General features: G+C 41.9%; 1 long non-coding RNA gene across 3 annotated transcripts in view; it reads left to right on the plus strand.

Annotated features, from left to right (window-relative positions):
- Window positions 1–2,671: 2,671 nt before the first annotated feature.
- Window positions 2,672–16,690, plus strand: part of LOC121490524 — an 81,407-nt gene continuing 67,388 nt past the window's right edge. For all 3 annotated transcript variants that reach the window (XR_005987703.1, XR_005987705.1, XR_005987704.1), the window contains exons 1-2: window positions 2,672–3,345; window positions 13,346–13,417. This is a non-coding gene — a long non-coding RNA (uncharacterized LOC121490524). The remainder of the gene's footprint in view (window positions 3,346–13,345; window positions 13,418–16,690) is intronic.

The raw sequence follows: 16,690 nt of genomic DNA on the forward strand, positions 1-16,690 counted from the left end.
GATCATGTTTTTTCTATTTCCAGTTATCTGTTTTCTAAACCTTCCCCAGCCTATTTTTCAAAAGAGATAGGAGTAGGTTATAAAGAAAGAAAACTCTGAGCCCCTCTGAGTAACCCGCATTTCTCTGAGTACCAAACTCTGTAGGGTTGGTGTGGGCTGAATGAAGGATTTCACTTATTATTTGCACTTTATACACTGATGATTCTCATGTATGATTTGAGGTCAAGAATCACTATGCTTGCAGCTCTGGCTGGAGAACACATGGCTCTACTTTGGGATTTCACTTTGTCTCCAGATTTAAGAGCTGCAAGGATAGGAAGGAGCCTCTTGTGATGAGTCGTGTCTTTATCTGTATAGATGGGTGGGAGGTCATGGAGATTTTTAAACAAAGGAGTAACTGGATCTGAACCATGTTTGAAAAAAATAACTGGCAGAGGAAGAAAGTAGGTAGGTGTGGACAGAGGCAGAGCTACTCTCCAAATACCTGTAGAAAGGTTTGACGATTGATGGTTAAATGGCCACGCCAATATGACAGGATGCATTTACTGGAAGGGACTGTGTGCCATGTGTCAGTTATGTCTGGTTGGGTCACTTGGTCTGAACATGGGCCATTTAGGAATATCCTAGGTCCACTTAGACTCAAAGAAGAAGAAAAAAAAAGGTCGAGTTTCACAGGCTGCTATCTTAAGTTCAACAAGCCATTTCATAAGCAGTTCATAGCAAAGATGCCCTTGTGTTCAGAAAAGAAGGGAAGGCAGCAGTTTTCCCAGGTCCCTCGGCAGTGGCAGCTTTATCCATTGAGAGAGGGGCTTCTTTTGGCTCAGCCTGATGGAGATCCATCTACTCCACCTCACAGGTGGGAATGCAGTGCTATGGGCACCAGAGTGGGCTCAGACCTAGTTCAGACCTTGATTCTGTCACTTATTAACTATGTGACCTTGACTAACCTCAGAGCCAGTTTCTTCATTTGCAAGAGGAGAGATAAAAACACCCATTTCTGTGGATGCAAAGGTAAAATGAAGGAAGGGAACTCTAAGAACCAAGGATGACTTTGATCTTTCATCTTGTTTTTAAATATTCCACTTTGTACCCCTCAAAGGACTTAGGGGTGAGTTGCTATTTATTAGTGCAGGTAGCCTGAGGTGTCTGTTTTAGGCCCTTGTACGTTGAATTGCTTTTAGAATTAATAGCTTGTCTGCATTCTCCCTTTAGATCTGGGGATCAGGGTCATGCAGAGGGATGACAAGCACCTGCTCCTTGATCCCCCTACCTCATAGGTAGTGGAGCATGCCCCTCCTCACTCCCAGCTCCAAGAGGCCAGCCAGCTCAGCCCTGACTCTGGCTGGAGTCTGGACCTCAGACATACCCCCAAAGGCTTCAGAGTTGCTGGCCTGGACCTCCAAATCCATCCAGCCCTGCTGCTCTCTGGCAGTCTTTGAAGGTAATTCCAGTGCTTGGTGAGGCTGGTTCCACCCCCCGCTCAAGGTCCCCTGGCTCTGTAGGTCCTGCCCACCATGGAGCAGGTGTTGAAGAAATCAATGACTCAAAGACGATTACTTAATATTGGTGTTATGTGTGGGTTCTGTTTCAAATACATTGGGATCAGGACTTTGTGGTTGAAATAACGTCCATGTTAAAACTCCTTCCACCATGTCTGACAAATCTGGGGGTTCTCAGCTATTTTTCTGTCCCTGCCTGGTCCTAGATGCCCCTCAGCTAGATGTGGCAAGATGCTTCTCACAGAGGAGGGAGGAAATCATTCAGGTTCTTGTGAAAAATCATGTCCCTGAAATGGGGTGGTAAACTTGCCAACTTCTGGCAGTTTTCCTGAAAGTAAGGTTCCCTCCACTTTTCATCTGGCTCTCTCTCCCTTTGGCCAGGACACTGCGCAGGGAGAGGCTCCATGCTCCAGGGCACCACCCACACCCGGTGCCCCCGGCTTCTGCTGTGTGACTCACCCCACTACTACTTGATCTGTGGGGACATTGGAACAGCCGGAGGGCGCACTGCCCTGACGCCAACCCATTGCCACTCCCAGCTCCATCCCCACCACAACTTCATCCGCAGGTGTCCGGTGGGGCTTGCCAGTCTCCTTGCTTGGCAGCACATGGTGTGGAGTGCAGAGGAAGAGTGCCATGCAATCAAAGTGCTCTGTAGGTCAGTATTTATTAACAGGGTGTCCTTGGCTTAGGAGATGGACAAACACCTGCAGAGTGTAGTTGTGTGAGTACGAATACACACATGTTTTTCTGGGAAAATTGTCAAAGGGATCAGAGACTCAAAAAAATGTTACCAAGATAATAGTGGTATCATGTATGTGTTATATATCAAAAGCATTTGGGTCAGGAACTTCATGGTTGAAATAAACAAGCAGGTAAAAAAAAAAAGTCTAAATTAAACTTCCCTCCACCATGCCTGACAAATATGGGGGATTCTCAGTTCCTTTTTGTTTTTAATATTTTATTTTATTTTATTTTAAAGATTTTATTTATTTATTCATAAGAGACACAGAGAGAGAGAGAAGCAGAAATACAGGCAGAAGGAGAAGCAGGCTCCATGCAGGGAGCCCGATGCAGGACTCGATCCCAGGACTCCAGGATCACACCCTGGGCCAAAGGCAGGCGCTAAACCACTGAGCCACCCAGGGATCCCCTTAATATTTTATTTTTAAGTGTAGCACCATATAGGGCTTGAATTTACAACCCCAAGATCAAGAGTCCCATGGTCTACCAAATGAGCCAGCCAAGAGCCCCTCAGTTACTTTTTCCTTTTCAAAAAGCTGTAAGAAATAGCCTTCCCAGAGGTCCCCAGGCTTCAGGTAGATCACATTTTTGCTGATGTGTCCTCCTTTAACACTTGGGAATATTTGCTGTATAGAACAAGCTCTACTTGCTCCATGCTGACAGATGAGGAAAATGGGGAAGACTGTACATTTACAGAGCTTAACTACAGGCCAGCCACCTTTTAAACCATGTCTTTTTAAATCTCTATGCTTTTAATCCCATTACACATATGAAGAAACTGAGGGAAAAGAGAGCAAATAAATTGCCCAAAGTCACTGTATTTGAATATCGATCTTAAAACTCTTTGGGTCCAAAGTCAGTATCTTTTTTACTGCACTAGGAGTTTCCTGAAGGGAAAATTTTAGATACTGGTGAAATTTGCATTTTAATACTAAAATGCTTTTAAACCTCACTTCCTTTGTGGGGGGTGGGGGGAGAAGGTGTACTATCTCCTAAATCATCAGCATTATAGAAGATGAAAGCTCTGAACTCCCAATGGCCCCCCACTATTCTGGGCTCTTCTTCGTGCTCCAGTTCTAAGAGAGAAGAAAGAATGGTGTAGGTAAGCTTGACCCAGCAACAAAATTTGGGTGGCAGGAGGGGAGAAATTTACATTTTAGAGTTTTCCACAAAGGATGATTTCCTCTGGCTGATATCCAAGAATCCCAGAGAAGTGAGTTATTGGTCTAGCTTAGGTAATGGATTTTCCTAAGCCAATCAACTCTAATCTGCATGTGAGATCATGTAAGAACATGTCAGCTCCCGAGTGGCCAAGCTGAGGAGCTGCCAGAGAAGAGGAAGGAGTGTTTGTCAGGTAATCCCATCAACATTTCCCACATTTAGCCACCAGCCAAAGCCATGCCTGGGATTTGGAGGTTAGCTGTCACTGCCATGTCAGTATACCAACTCCATCGTCAATATATTTGAATAATAAAAACAAAGTACAGTAAGTTCTAAAAAGGCTGTTCAAAGAAAGTGGGATTATGGGGTGCCTGGCTGGCTCAGTTGGTAAAACATGTGACTCTTGATCTCAGGTTCATGAGTTCAAGCCCCACGTTGGGCTTTGGAGCTTACTTTAAAAAAACAAACAAACCTGAAAAAAAAAAAAAAAGGAAGATGGGGTTCTGAGTTTAAATGATAAATTGAATGCATGCATCTAATTTCATTTCCTCCTGAAGGACCATATAGCTACATTGAAGAGATACTTTACCAAAGATATAAACATACAAGTACAGGGAAAATAGGAGAGATGGTAAGGGCAATGAAACTCTGGAAGCTGGAAAGTACATGGGAAAGTAGTAATTGATTTAACAACAGCCCCAAGAAAGTTGGCTTCAAATTGTAGAATCTTCAGGAGCTCAGGAATTGGCAGCATCAGGTATGCCTAGGACAGGGTAAGAGGTAGACCTCAAGGGAGAAAAAGCTACTTGAGAAACAATTGCATTCCTAACTGCCTTTTTCCTCTTTATGGTACCAGATACTGTCCTTCCCCCATGATGATGGAAATCTGGAGGTTTTGTCTCTGTGGAGAGTAATATGCTCTGAGACTTAAGGATGCCAAGCACAGTTGAGAGCAGGGCTTCTTACTGGGGCGGGGGAAATGAGCTCATACATTCTGACTCTCCAGACCTCTTTTCTCTCTTGTGTCTCAGCCAGACTCCCATCTACCAGGGAGGAAACTTGAATAGTCTTTTCTGGGAATCTGAATAGAACAAGAAGAAAATGTAAAAAGATTGACTTCAGTATTGAATATTGAAACAGCTCACCTAGGTCACCTTAGAATGAAGTTCAAAGTCAACAAGTCTGTCACTTTGCTCAGTGTTTTAAGCAGTTTTTTTAGTTCCTCGTTATTAATTAAGAGCTGATTAAAATAAGGATTATCAGATATCTGAGTACGATCCCCAACAAAAAATATAGAGATAAAAAAAATGTGGAGCAACAGCAACTCTGAGGGAGGAGAAAACAAACAAGAAATCCTTATATCCTCAGATAAGGGAGGACCACATATATGAAACAAGAATAGGACATTTTAAGAGAGAAATTTAGAGAACAAAAGAGCTCTTAGAAGTTAAAGACATAATCATGAAATTAAAAAATAAAAAAAAAAGAATGGCCAGAAGGTAAGAGTAAGGATTTTCTCAGAGAGTAGAGCAGAATATAGACAAAGAGGAAAGAGTAAGAAAGAGAGAGAGTTCTGTTCTAGAAGGCTGACCATCCAAATAATTAAAAGCTGCAGAAAGAGAGAACAGCTAAGTGGAGCATAGAAAGTTACCAATGAAATAATTTAAGAAAATTTCTCCCAACTGAAGAACATGAGTTGTCAGATCAGAAGGGCCTAGAGAGTCCTAGGCACAATGAATGAAAATAGAACCTCACAATGGCACACTCACAAAATTTCAGAACTCTGGGGCAAAGAGAATGTATATACACTTCTAGAAAGGAATGGACAGGTAATATAAAGGGAATTAAGAACTCAAATAAATTCAGACCTCTCCAGAGTGACACTATAAATAAGACAGTGGAAAAATACCTTTAAAGTTCTGAAGGAAAATTGTTTCCAATCTAGAATTTTATACCCAGCCAACCCATCAACAAGCAGAGCAACTGTATTACACAACTCCAGGGAGCAGCATTCAGAATACAGTGTTGTATAATAAAGTGGTTTACATTCAAGTATGATGAGAGAGCAAAGACATTTTCAGACATTCAAGACTCAAAAACGTATTTCAGGGTGCCTGGGTGGCTCGTTCAGTTAAGCATCTAGCTCACGTCATGATCCTGGGGTCCTGGGATTGAGCCCTGCATCAGGCTCCCTGCTCAGTGGGAAATCTGCTTCTCCCTCTCCCTCTGTCCCTTCCCCCATCACTCAATCTCTCTCTCTCTCTCTCTCTCAAATAAATAAATAAAATCATTAAAAATGTTTAAAAAGCTTCTGTTGCATACATTCTTTCTCAAAAAAGACTACTGGGGAATGTGCCCTCCTAGAATAAGAGAGTAAATTAAGAAAGAGGAAAACATAGCATATAGGTAGGGCTGGCATCAACCTATGCTGTTGCACAGGTCCTACATATAGAAGAGTATCATACTTGGATACTCTGCTGTCACCATCTGGAAATTTTTAACATCTATCTATATCTATCTATCTATCTATCTATCTATCTATCTATCTATCTATCATCTATCTATCTATTCATTCATTCATGAGAGACAGAGAGAGACAGAGAAATAGGCAGAGGGAGAAGCAGGCTCCCCATAGGGAACCTGATGCAGGACTCAATCCCAGAACCCTGGGATCATGACCTGAGCCAAAGGCAGATGCTCAACCACTGAGCCACCCAGGTGCCCCAGTCTTAATTTTTTTTCAGTCTTAATTTTTTAACAAGAGACTCTGCATTTTCACTTTTAATTAGGCCCCACATATTATGCATTTCAGTCCAGGATACTAAAAACAGTGATCTTGGGGCCCCTGGATGGCTCAATGGTTAAGCGTCTGCCTTTGGCTCAGGTTGTGATCCCAGGGTCCTGGGATCTAGTCCTGCATCAGGCTATTTGCAGGGAGCCTGCTTCTCCCTCTGCCTGTGTCTCTGCCTCTCTCTGTGTGTCTCTCATGAATAAATTAAAAAAAAAATCTTTTAAAAAAAGAAACAGGTGATCCAATTCAGGAGGAAGGCAAAGGGAATCCCCATGAGAAGAGTGAAGACAGATTGCAGGACAGCTATCAATAGGTACAGAAGGCAACTATCCCAGAGAGAAATGTGAGACTCAAGAGACCGACATGTTGGTGGCTGTCATAGCCAAGTTTCCACTGTTATTTTACCCTCTTCTCCAACCTCAAGACAATGCCTGAGTGAACCTTGCTTAGATTCTAATCTTTGTTATGATCATTTGTTGATAAAGTTCCTGCTCTCTTTTCCATGCCCCACCACCTGGATCACCTAAGGACACTCATTTCATCTCATCAAACTTTCTGCTTAACTCTGTATCTGAGGGCTGGAGGTAAGGTAGAAAATAGAGGGCATCCTATATCCTCTGACCATATATCTGCCTGATGCAGTATCAGGCTCACCTGGCAGCCTTGCCACATGCCCTGACTGTGCAGAGCCTTGTGCATGCTACGACTACCTTCCAACCTTGCTAAGTCCCCCAGAAAGGGATCCTGTAAATTCTCAGGGGAGCTGACACCAGGGGATAATGTTGTATTCATCCCTGAGTTTTCAATTAATAGTTTAAGTCTAATCTTTATGCTTCTATCAAAGTTTCAAAACTAACCATTATGTTGTATGGGCATAGAGTCATAGGTAGTAAAACCATGAAGAAAGATGAGAGCAATTAACATAAGATTGTGATCTAGTAGTAACCTCTTGGTAGCCATTGAGGGGGATAAGTGGAGGAAGATGCAGCTGTGGTTGGAGCTGCATCATTTAGATGGAGTTTATGAAGTATCATTAATATTATTTTATTCTTAGACAAGGCTGGATGGTGAGTCCATGGGTATTGGGTTCCATTCTTCTTTCAGCTGCATATTTTAATAAATTCTTGTGAATGCATGACACAGTAAAAAAAAAATGAATGTCAATGCAATTATCATAGGATCAATTTAATCAGAGGCCACATTTGGTCCTTGACCTACAAAAATACACAAAGTCCTTTCATCATGGAATTTCAAATAAAAGACCTTAGACCATCTGGCCCAACATCCTTTTTGTTTGTAACCATTATTATTTTAACTGACCTTTGATATATCCCCATATATAAGTTGCAATACTAAGAAGTTCATTTTATTTTAAATATTTGGTGAGTTATTAGATTTTCTACTGGTATTTCCACCTTTCTCCTTCCCCTGGGTACTTTATCTTCTTGGAGAGTGCAATCAAGATTTTCTTCATTAGCCTTGATAATTTCATTTTGCTCAGACATAGGAGGTGGGATGCTGGAAGGGGATACTAAAGGAGCAAATTGCAAACTGCTTTTTATTATCAAAGCTCTCCTGCCTTTACTTGTCCCAGAGAGTGTATCCATTTGGGGTTTACTCAGTTCAATGTGAAGAGCTTAGGCACCCGGATATTTTGGTCAAATTGAGTATGAACTGACTCGCTGACATATTTCTCAAGTGATCCATTGGCACAGTGAGTAACATCCTGGAAGAAGCATGAGTTATTGTTAGTCATAATCATTCCTTCACCTTTCCTGGAATGCCTTTGAAGGCACCAGGCATCAGCAATAGCTGTCATCAAAAGCTCTTTTGTCTGTAGTTTCTGTGATTGCATTCAGCTTATTCATGGCAGAGAGAGTTTTTCTTCATAGGATGATGGCTTTCCTTCTATAAAAGGTATCCACTATTTAGCCCTCCCGCAGAAAGGAAATTGGCACAGGTTCTGAAGAGCCAATCAATTCCTTAGCTGTTCTTGAACAAGCAACCCTTACTTGATAGCTCTAGAATTTTACTACAATTACAGAAGTTGAGTAACTTGTCAGCAGTCATTTGTAACCAATAAAACTGAAAAGATTATCCACCTTCATTTGAATTTTGGAGAAGTAACCAAGATCTGTAATTCTAGAATGGTGGTATAAGCACTGACTGTACTATGGAATTATATCTGGACAAGATCTTGCTGTAGTTCTTGGCATTCCTGGCATGAAGGAATTAAAAATCTAAGTCAGCATCACATCTATTAACTTGTTAGTTGTTTTCATGCTATAATGAGTAAAGCATGAGCTGAAGCACTGAGATATGAGAGGTATTAAAAGTTATAAGGGTTATAAGGTTATAGCTATGTTTTGGTTGCAAAAGGCAGAAACTCTGGTACAAGCTTAATAAAAAAACAGGACATTTACTATAATAATGATATCAGGGCATGACCGAAGCCAAGGACAGAAGTGAGATTTACCCCTAAAAAGGGATTAGAACCAGGAATTAGAACCAGGGACTCTTTTTCTCAACTCTGCCACATACAAAGTACATCATTTGTCTCCCTCTTCGTAAATCAGCTTTTCTTAGATTCTTGGCAGAACAAAGCCATTCCTCTGTTGGTTCTACATTAGCCAGGAGAGTCTAGGATTTGTTGAAGCAAAAAATAAATCCGAATCCGTAATTCTTTTCCCTTACCCATGTCCCAGTGTTCTATGCAACAGACAGCACCCCTCCATCTTATAGCTCTGCCGACTGATCTTGTGGCCTCCAAGGTCACTGCGTTGGTGAAACAGAAAGTGGAGGGAGGTGAGGGATATTTCCCACAGCCAACCCTAAATGTGGCTTGTCATATCTGTCCCTCTTCCCCTGGCCGGAACTTAGTCACATGGCTCCATTCTAACAAGGGACCTGAGAAACTGGGAAATGGAGAGGAGCATAGGGATAGTCAGTGAGCACTAACATATCAGTTACATCTCTAGTCAACAGACAACTGAGACCAAGTAGTCAAACCACTATTTCCTCATAGTTTCTGTTAGTTTGACATCCAAATTCTTAAAGAAGAAACTCTGGCCCAGCTTTGGTCAAAAGTCCACTCTGGTCCAATATACTCTGTCTTGGGAAGAAGTTCATGTTGAACATAATGGTCGCCAGATTCCTTCTGTTTCCATTCTGTGACTCAAAGGTGGAAAGAAAGGACAATACTCAGAAAGAGTAGGTTCTTTGGACAGTGTCCATGAACTGGAGGCATGTTTTATTTCTGAAGCTTCTGAGAATTAGTCACTCCCTTAAGCTATTTCTCAATAATGAGTATCTGTATTTTATGGAATTCTTTACTTTAAAGATGAAAATCTAGTGAACCTGCTTGGAAAGAATTCGGACTTACTGCTTTTCTCTCTGGATAATTGTCTATAAGAACTACCTCTGGAAATAAGACACTTGAGATGTAAGAGCAGCCGCCGGACACATAAATATGGAAATAGTTCTTACTGATCTGGTTGAGAGCTCCTAAAATACAAAGGTTATGCTAGAGTCCTTCCAGTTGGACCCCCCACAGTCATCATTAGGGTTGTTTCAAGTATTCCCATTCTCTTCCTTAGGATATGGGGTAGGAGTGCACTTCCTTTCCTTTTTTATAATTAGCTGTGGACATATTCACTTTAACCAATGAAATAGAAACAGAAATGACATGTGTCCCTTGCAGTCAGAGACTTTAAGAACCAGTGCACGATTCACTGTATTTTCTTCACCCTGCTGAGGAAATTATAAAAAACATGTATTGAGATGGGATTGCTCAGCTTGGATCCCCCTGCCTCCCCAAGCTGGACATCTAGCATGAGCAAACATCAACTTTTGCCATACTGAGCCACTGAGGCTTTGGGACTATTTGTTACTGTAGACAACCTACTCCATTCTGTCCTCCATTCATAGCCATCCAGACCACAGTGGAACGCCCAGCAATATGCACCGTCTTAGGCGGCAGTCTCGCTCAAAGCAGAGTCCCCTTCCATCTCTATGCTATCCCTAGAAGGGCCAGCTGTATGGTTTCTTCCCTTGGCAGGGACTGTGATGCTTGAGTCCATTTGCATGGCCTCTTATGGCAAAAGCCATATGAATTATAGGGCTATAGATATTTTAAACTGGAAAATCCTTGGATGTGGAGGGCTACAGGATAGATTATATTTGAAATAAATATTTAGGCCCTGTTCACTACTGCCACATTCCAGAAGGATGGGCTGATTCACTATGCTTACCACACACTGCCTGCACAGACTACGCTTTGTTAAAGATTAGATAAAGATGAAGTGCTAAACAGAGAGCAAGGAAGAGCATGAGACACTGCCGTGGTTCAGGACGAACAAAGCCGGCTTGTCCTGCTGTGGCAGCTGTAACGTCCTCCATAGGCTCCAGACGAACAAGCCACACTGTAACTCACTTTCTAACAAGCTTTGCTTAAAGCTGTTCTCAGGTCAAATCAAGAATCTGGCAAATCTGATTACTTGTTAAAGGACCAGGCTTGACTGTAGGCATTAAAGAGAAGTAACGAGGGAGATGGAGATAAAGAGGAAATTCTAAGAGTTCCTTCAATTCCGGTAGGACTCAGCCTACAACCAAACTGAATTTCTGAAAATTTTTAGGGGAAATATCAATGGTACAAACCAGAGTACCTTGAAGACACCAGAGGTGAAGGCAATGTAACGAAAGCTGCCAGAGAGAGGCAAGAAAGGAGCCGCTTAGCTGGAGGCATCCTGCTGAACCTGAATGCTGGATTGTGCATCTCCTCCCCACCATTCCCCAAGATGCTTATTCTTCAACTTGGCCTCGACACTCCCGAATGTTGGTTTTGGAACTCCTCCAGAAAAGGTGTAGCGTCTCCTGGGCATGCTGTCACTGGCTCTGGTGATCAGTGTTAGGCCCGTCTTAGGCACAGGGCCATGGCCAGCCCACAACCTCTGTGCGAATGAGAAAAGATGCCCCATCTGCCCTGCAGATGCTGCTATCAGCCGAGATAGTCAGCCTGGATAGCAGAGCACAGACTAGGTCTCAGACTCCACTCACCCTCTTGGCCTGACCCTGAGGTACGGGACCCAATCTGCATGTCCAAAGCCAGCGCCCTTGCACCCAGGCTGTTTCCCCTCTCCTTGAATTCTTTCGTTGTCCAGCCTGGGGACTGCAGCGTACAAAAATTTGGAACTTGACACAGATCCCCAAAGAAGCTTAGCTGACGAGGAGGAGGAGACAGAGGAGAATTATAATTATTAATTATTGGCCATTAGTAATATTATAAGTTACTGTGACAGGTTTATAGCATACTCCCAGAAAAGCCAACTTAATGAATAATGCTGCTAAATTCTTATACTAATAATATTGGTTTAAATTTCTGGGAACAAGGGCTACAGACCCAAAACTCAAATGGGAGGAGAAAGGAGAGCATAAGGAGGAGAAAGAGATGAAGGAGAAGGAACATAGGGCAGAGAATTAACACCTTTCTTAGGGCACGTGTTGAGTTAGTGATGTTTGCTTTGGGTGTTTTTTTTCTTATTTCCTTTTCATACCTCTTTTAGGGTGTCCTGTGCCCACACACACACACACACAAGTGCACACCTGTCCCTCTTCCAGACGGTCACCATGCTCTAGAATTATCTACTTTTCTTTCCCCAGCAAACAAAATTCCGTCTTCCTGGTGCAGCTGGTCTGTAAGAATTGCAATCTGGTTGAACCAAACCATATTAAGATGAAAATGACAGATGAGCCCAGTGTTTTTCTAGAAGGTTTTCCCCCTTTCTTTTTACATATTTGTTATGTTTGTTTTCAAAGGAGGTGCTTCCTAAAAACAAGGCCCATCCCTGACTGGATGTTTGCTCCTGAAAACAGCTCCCCCAAGCTGTTCCTGCTTCCTAGAATTTCTTCTTTTTCCTTAAGTACTCCTGATTTTCTAGAGGCTCTCACTTTTTTCTACAGTGAGTCCCTTGTAAGAGAAGCAGAGACCCTGATAGGGGTGGTGAGGGGCAATTTTAGGGAAGGAGGAATGGAATAGAAGTTGCATCTATTTTCTAGTTGGGGACATATATACTACATCCAGGCCATGCTCTGAGGCAGGCTGAGGACCTTCTGTGAAGATCCTACAACTATGCCTTGCAGCAGCACACAGTCCGGGTCCTAAAAATCTTTGAGGAAAAAGAATGTTTTCTGTAGTGAGACATGCCTGATTAGATCCAAGTCAAACAGGAAACAAGGTGGAAAATGAGAGCCAAACAGTGTAGTGTGCGTGGTATAGTGTCAACGCATCCCTCATCTGATGCTGGGTTGCCTGAAATGACTTCATGATGAATAGCACTGTCTAGAGTGGACACTAAGTGCACTAATGATGCCCCGCCTTTGAAACAAAGCATGGTGTGGGAAGAGAAAGTTATATTTTAGTGAATCCCCAATTATGCCTGAGTCACTATTACTGGAGGTTAACAAAGACAGACTCATTCTTAGAATATTGATTCCACAGCGTATAGCAGGACCCAAAATACAATCTTGAAATCAGAAACAAATATATTTATAATATATAATAAATATAGTTTAATTTGTACTTTAGGACTTCAGTAGGCAATCGCTCAAGTTACATATCAAAAGGCTTTTGCTAGAGTTTCACCAGCTTCTTGCCTCTGCTTCATTTGCACAAACATAAAAGGAATGTGCTGGTCTTTTGATTTTTATTTTAAAAACAGAAATTGGAAGAACTTGTTGAGAATATTTGATATGACCAAGCTCAAGAACAAACAGTCAGAGGAATTGTCTCCTTGGCAAAAGTTGGGGTTGGGACAGGCTTAGTCAGCAGCCTGGGCGTTCAGCACTCTTCAGAGAGACCAGTACCCGAGGGCTGCTCGGTGGGAGGGGTGTACAAACGTCATTAGTCCCTGGGTGTAAACAAAGGGTGCCTACAATGGCTATTTTGTTTTCTGCTTCATCAAAGAACAAGGATAAAGAGTATGTTACCCATGATTAATTCTGGAGAAAAAAATTCCATGCAACGAGAATTTTTTCCAAGATTTAAGACAAAACAATATTTTCAACCCATATCAAAACCCTCCCGGGACAGCTGATATTGTGCACTGTGGAGAGTGCTTAGGAGAATGTGCTATTTGTTCTCATCCTTTTCCAGGCTTTGTCCCCATGGCAAACTTCAAGGCCAACAAAAGACAAAGGAGGAGGCAAGACTGCCTCTGGACAAATGGTGAGTGGGCAGCATGGGGTGGAGCACAGAAGGGATTGAGGCGTGAGGAGTGGGGGTTGGTCACCAATTATAAGCTGTAGGACTCTGAGTCAGTCATTTCACCATATGGATCTCAGTTTCCCCATCTGTAAAATGGGTGATAGGACTAGACCTCTCTGTGAAGCCTTCTGTGATTGCTCAGGTTATATTTCTACTTCCTTTTTGACCCACCATTTTAAACTCCCTAACTGTGACATTCTCTTAGACATAATTCTTATTTAATATATACGGATGTATATTTTATCAGCAACTGTAGAATTTCAGTCCTGGGATAGGTAAATTGCAGCTCCCTCCTTCCCTGGGTAACTAGGGAAAGAGAGAAATGGAAGTTGAAAATAGAGAGGACCTAGATATTTAGGAGGCAGAGACTAGAAGCTGGGAGTCAAACTTCCTCCCAAGTTTAGTTCCCCCCAAAAGCAGAGCCTGAAACACGGATTTTAAGGCAAGCTGTTTGTTTAGATGCCATCCTAGGAGGTCAATGCAAAGTGTTAAACACATAACTGCTGTAGTCAGCTAGGGCACAGTCCCTCTAGAGACCTCTGGCACACTGTAAAGCCCCACCTCGAGGCATCCCACCCAAGAGGTGAGAACTGGTGAATTTTTCTATTGATTCCTTTTGCTCCTGAAGGTGTTGCATCTCCAGCACTTCTAGCCTGTCCCTGACCAAATCTGCTTCTGCAGCCAGAAGAAGCCCTTAGGCAAAGTCATAGATACTTGTTAGGAAGCCCTTGGTGTGTAAGGAATATAGAAAAGATACTAGTGTGTCTGATAGAGACCACCAAGTCATAAAATAAGACCTCGAACATTCAGAGGAGGACCAACCCCTCACTAGGGGTATTTTTTAACAGTCCTATAGAATGATTTACAAATATCTTAATGAAACTATAGGAAAGAAAGTCCTGAAAGATATCTTGCCACTGAGTATGAAATGATAAAGGGTTGAATATCCACATAGTAGTCATGATTATGAAGGTAAGATGTATAAAAGTCCTATTTATTTTAGTACAAGAGAACTAAATGGCGTTCAGAGGTTTATTCCAAGTAGCATTTCCCCCAACATGATTTCTATCATAGGGATTTAAGTTCTTGAACCACAGGCCTTCTGCTTTAGAGTTCTTAAGAATATAGTCTCCATAGTTGAGGAGCAACTAGTGTACAGCCTTTCTTATTTCATTTTTTATTTATATATTCAACTCCATTAGAAACTAAATTCTCTACAGCAATGCAGCTCTCTAAACTTTTCATAACACCAAGAGCAACTCCTTAAACATGGTAGTTCTTCAATAATCCTGATGCCATTCTAAATTTTTTTAGTAGTTGCACAGTTGTATTCCCAAAATCTTTAGGGAAATGACATAAATTTGTTTGTTTGTTTGTTTGTTTGTTTGTTTTGAGGAGGAGGGGCAGAGGGAGAGAGAATCTTAAGCAGGTTCCACGCCCAGCATGGAACCCAACATGGGGCTTAATCTCACAACCCTGAGGTCATGACTGAGCCGAAATCAAGAGTTGGAGCTTATCTGATTGAGCCACCCAGGTGCTTCATAATGACATAAATGTATAAGGGAAAAATATATTTTGATGACAAATGGTCAAAGATATGAATATTTCACATAAGAGGAAGAGGTTTGCACAAGAACAGTAACCAGATATGAAACATATCAAGCCCCTCTCATCACTTGAGTTAATAGAACTTATCATTTGGTAAGTTGGCCAGAACCCTTCTGCTTAGCATCCTGCCTTTAGGTTAATGCTTTTCCTTCCACTTCAGATAAATGACTGTGACAGGGATCACTGGTTACAGTGGCCAACTCCCTAGCCACAGTTGATGGGTTTTGAAGTGAGCAACTGACCCAGGCCAGGCCAATAAGACTCCTTCCTGGGCATGTGGTGTTGATAAAGACATGTGGTCACTGTCAAAGGAAGCCTGGGAGCTCCCAGGGGCCAGGTTTCTTACTGGGCAGGGGGAAGCCAGGTTGAAAAATGAAACTAATGAACAGAGAAGAGCAGATGCCAGAGACAGAAGGAGGAAACAAGCACCCAGCTGTCCCCCTACCTTTCCTTCTTGTAAAAGTCTGAAGTGTTTTACTTGAACCCAAGGGCTCCATCTTTTACAATGGAAAAATACAAATGTGATAAACATAGGTAGAATTTTTATACCAATAAAATAAAAATAATAACAATACACAAAGATGAAAGTTTGGAGGCCTCTGATGCTTCTGTAAGCTAATGTTCTTTTTCTGGAAAGCATCTTGAACATATCTGACATGAGCCAGAGACTAAATCTTTAAAATTCTTCCCAACCCTGAGCTTGTAATTCCATGATTAATAGAAATGATCAAGTACTTTGTCCAAATTGTAGTAATTTGGATGGATGAAAACAAGGAAATTGGCATTTACTGAATTTTAGAATGCGATGAACAGTATGCCGGGAAATGTATGTAATTAATAACTACCTACCATTATCAAGGGGCACCTGGCTGGCACAGTCAGTAGAGCATGTGACTCTTGATCTCAGGGTGGGTTCAAGCTTCACATTGAGTATAGAGATGATGTAAAAATAAAATCTTTAGAGCAGCCCGGGTGGCTCAGCAGTTTAGCGCTGCCTTCAGCCCACGGCCTGATCCTGGAGATCTGGGATCGAGTCCCATGTCAGGCTCCCTGCATAGAGCCTGCTTCTCCCTCTGCCTGTGTCTCTGCCTCTCTCTCTCTGTCTCTCATGAATAAATAAATAAAATCTAAAAAAAAAAAACTTAGAAAAAAATCCTACCATTATTGAACATTTATGATGTGTGAAACATAGTCCTAAGGGTTTATATGTATATTTAACTCGTAAAATTCTCACATTAATCATGTGACATGAGTACTACTATTACTCCTATTTTATAGATGAGGACACTCTGTCTCAGAGAGGTTAAGTAATTTGTTCAAGTTCTCAGACAGTAAGTGGTAGAGCCAAGATTCAAGCATAGCCAGACTGCCAGCACTCACACCCTTAGTCATACACTATATATTACCCTGTTTAACTTTAGAAAATGTATCCTATACTGAGGAGATAATTGAGAGGAAAGAAAAGGCATACAGGGTGTGTGGAAATACTCACTAGTACATCTAAAAATGAGAAAAAGCCTCCTCTCCCACCTTCCCCCACATCTATAGGGAAATAAGAACACAGCAAATCAAATGTGATACATTGATATAATAAAACATTATATTGCTGGTAGAAATGATAAATAT

Source organism: Vulpes lagopus, chromosome 5 (assembly GCF_018345385.1).
Source record: "Vulpes lagopus strain Blue_001 chromosome 5, ASM1834538v1, whole genome shotgun sequence".
NCBI lineage: Eukaryota > Metazoa > Chordata > Mammalia > Carnivora > Canidae > Vulpes > Vulpes lagopus.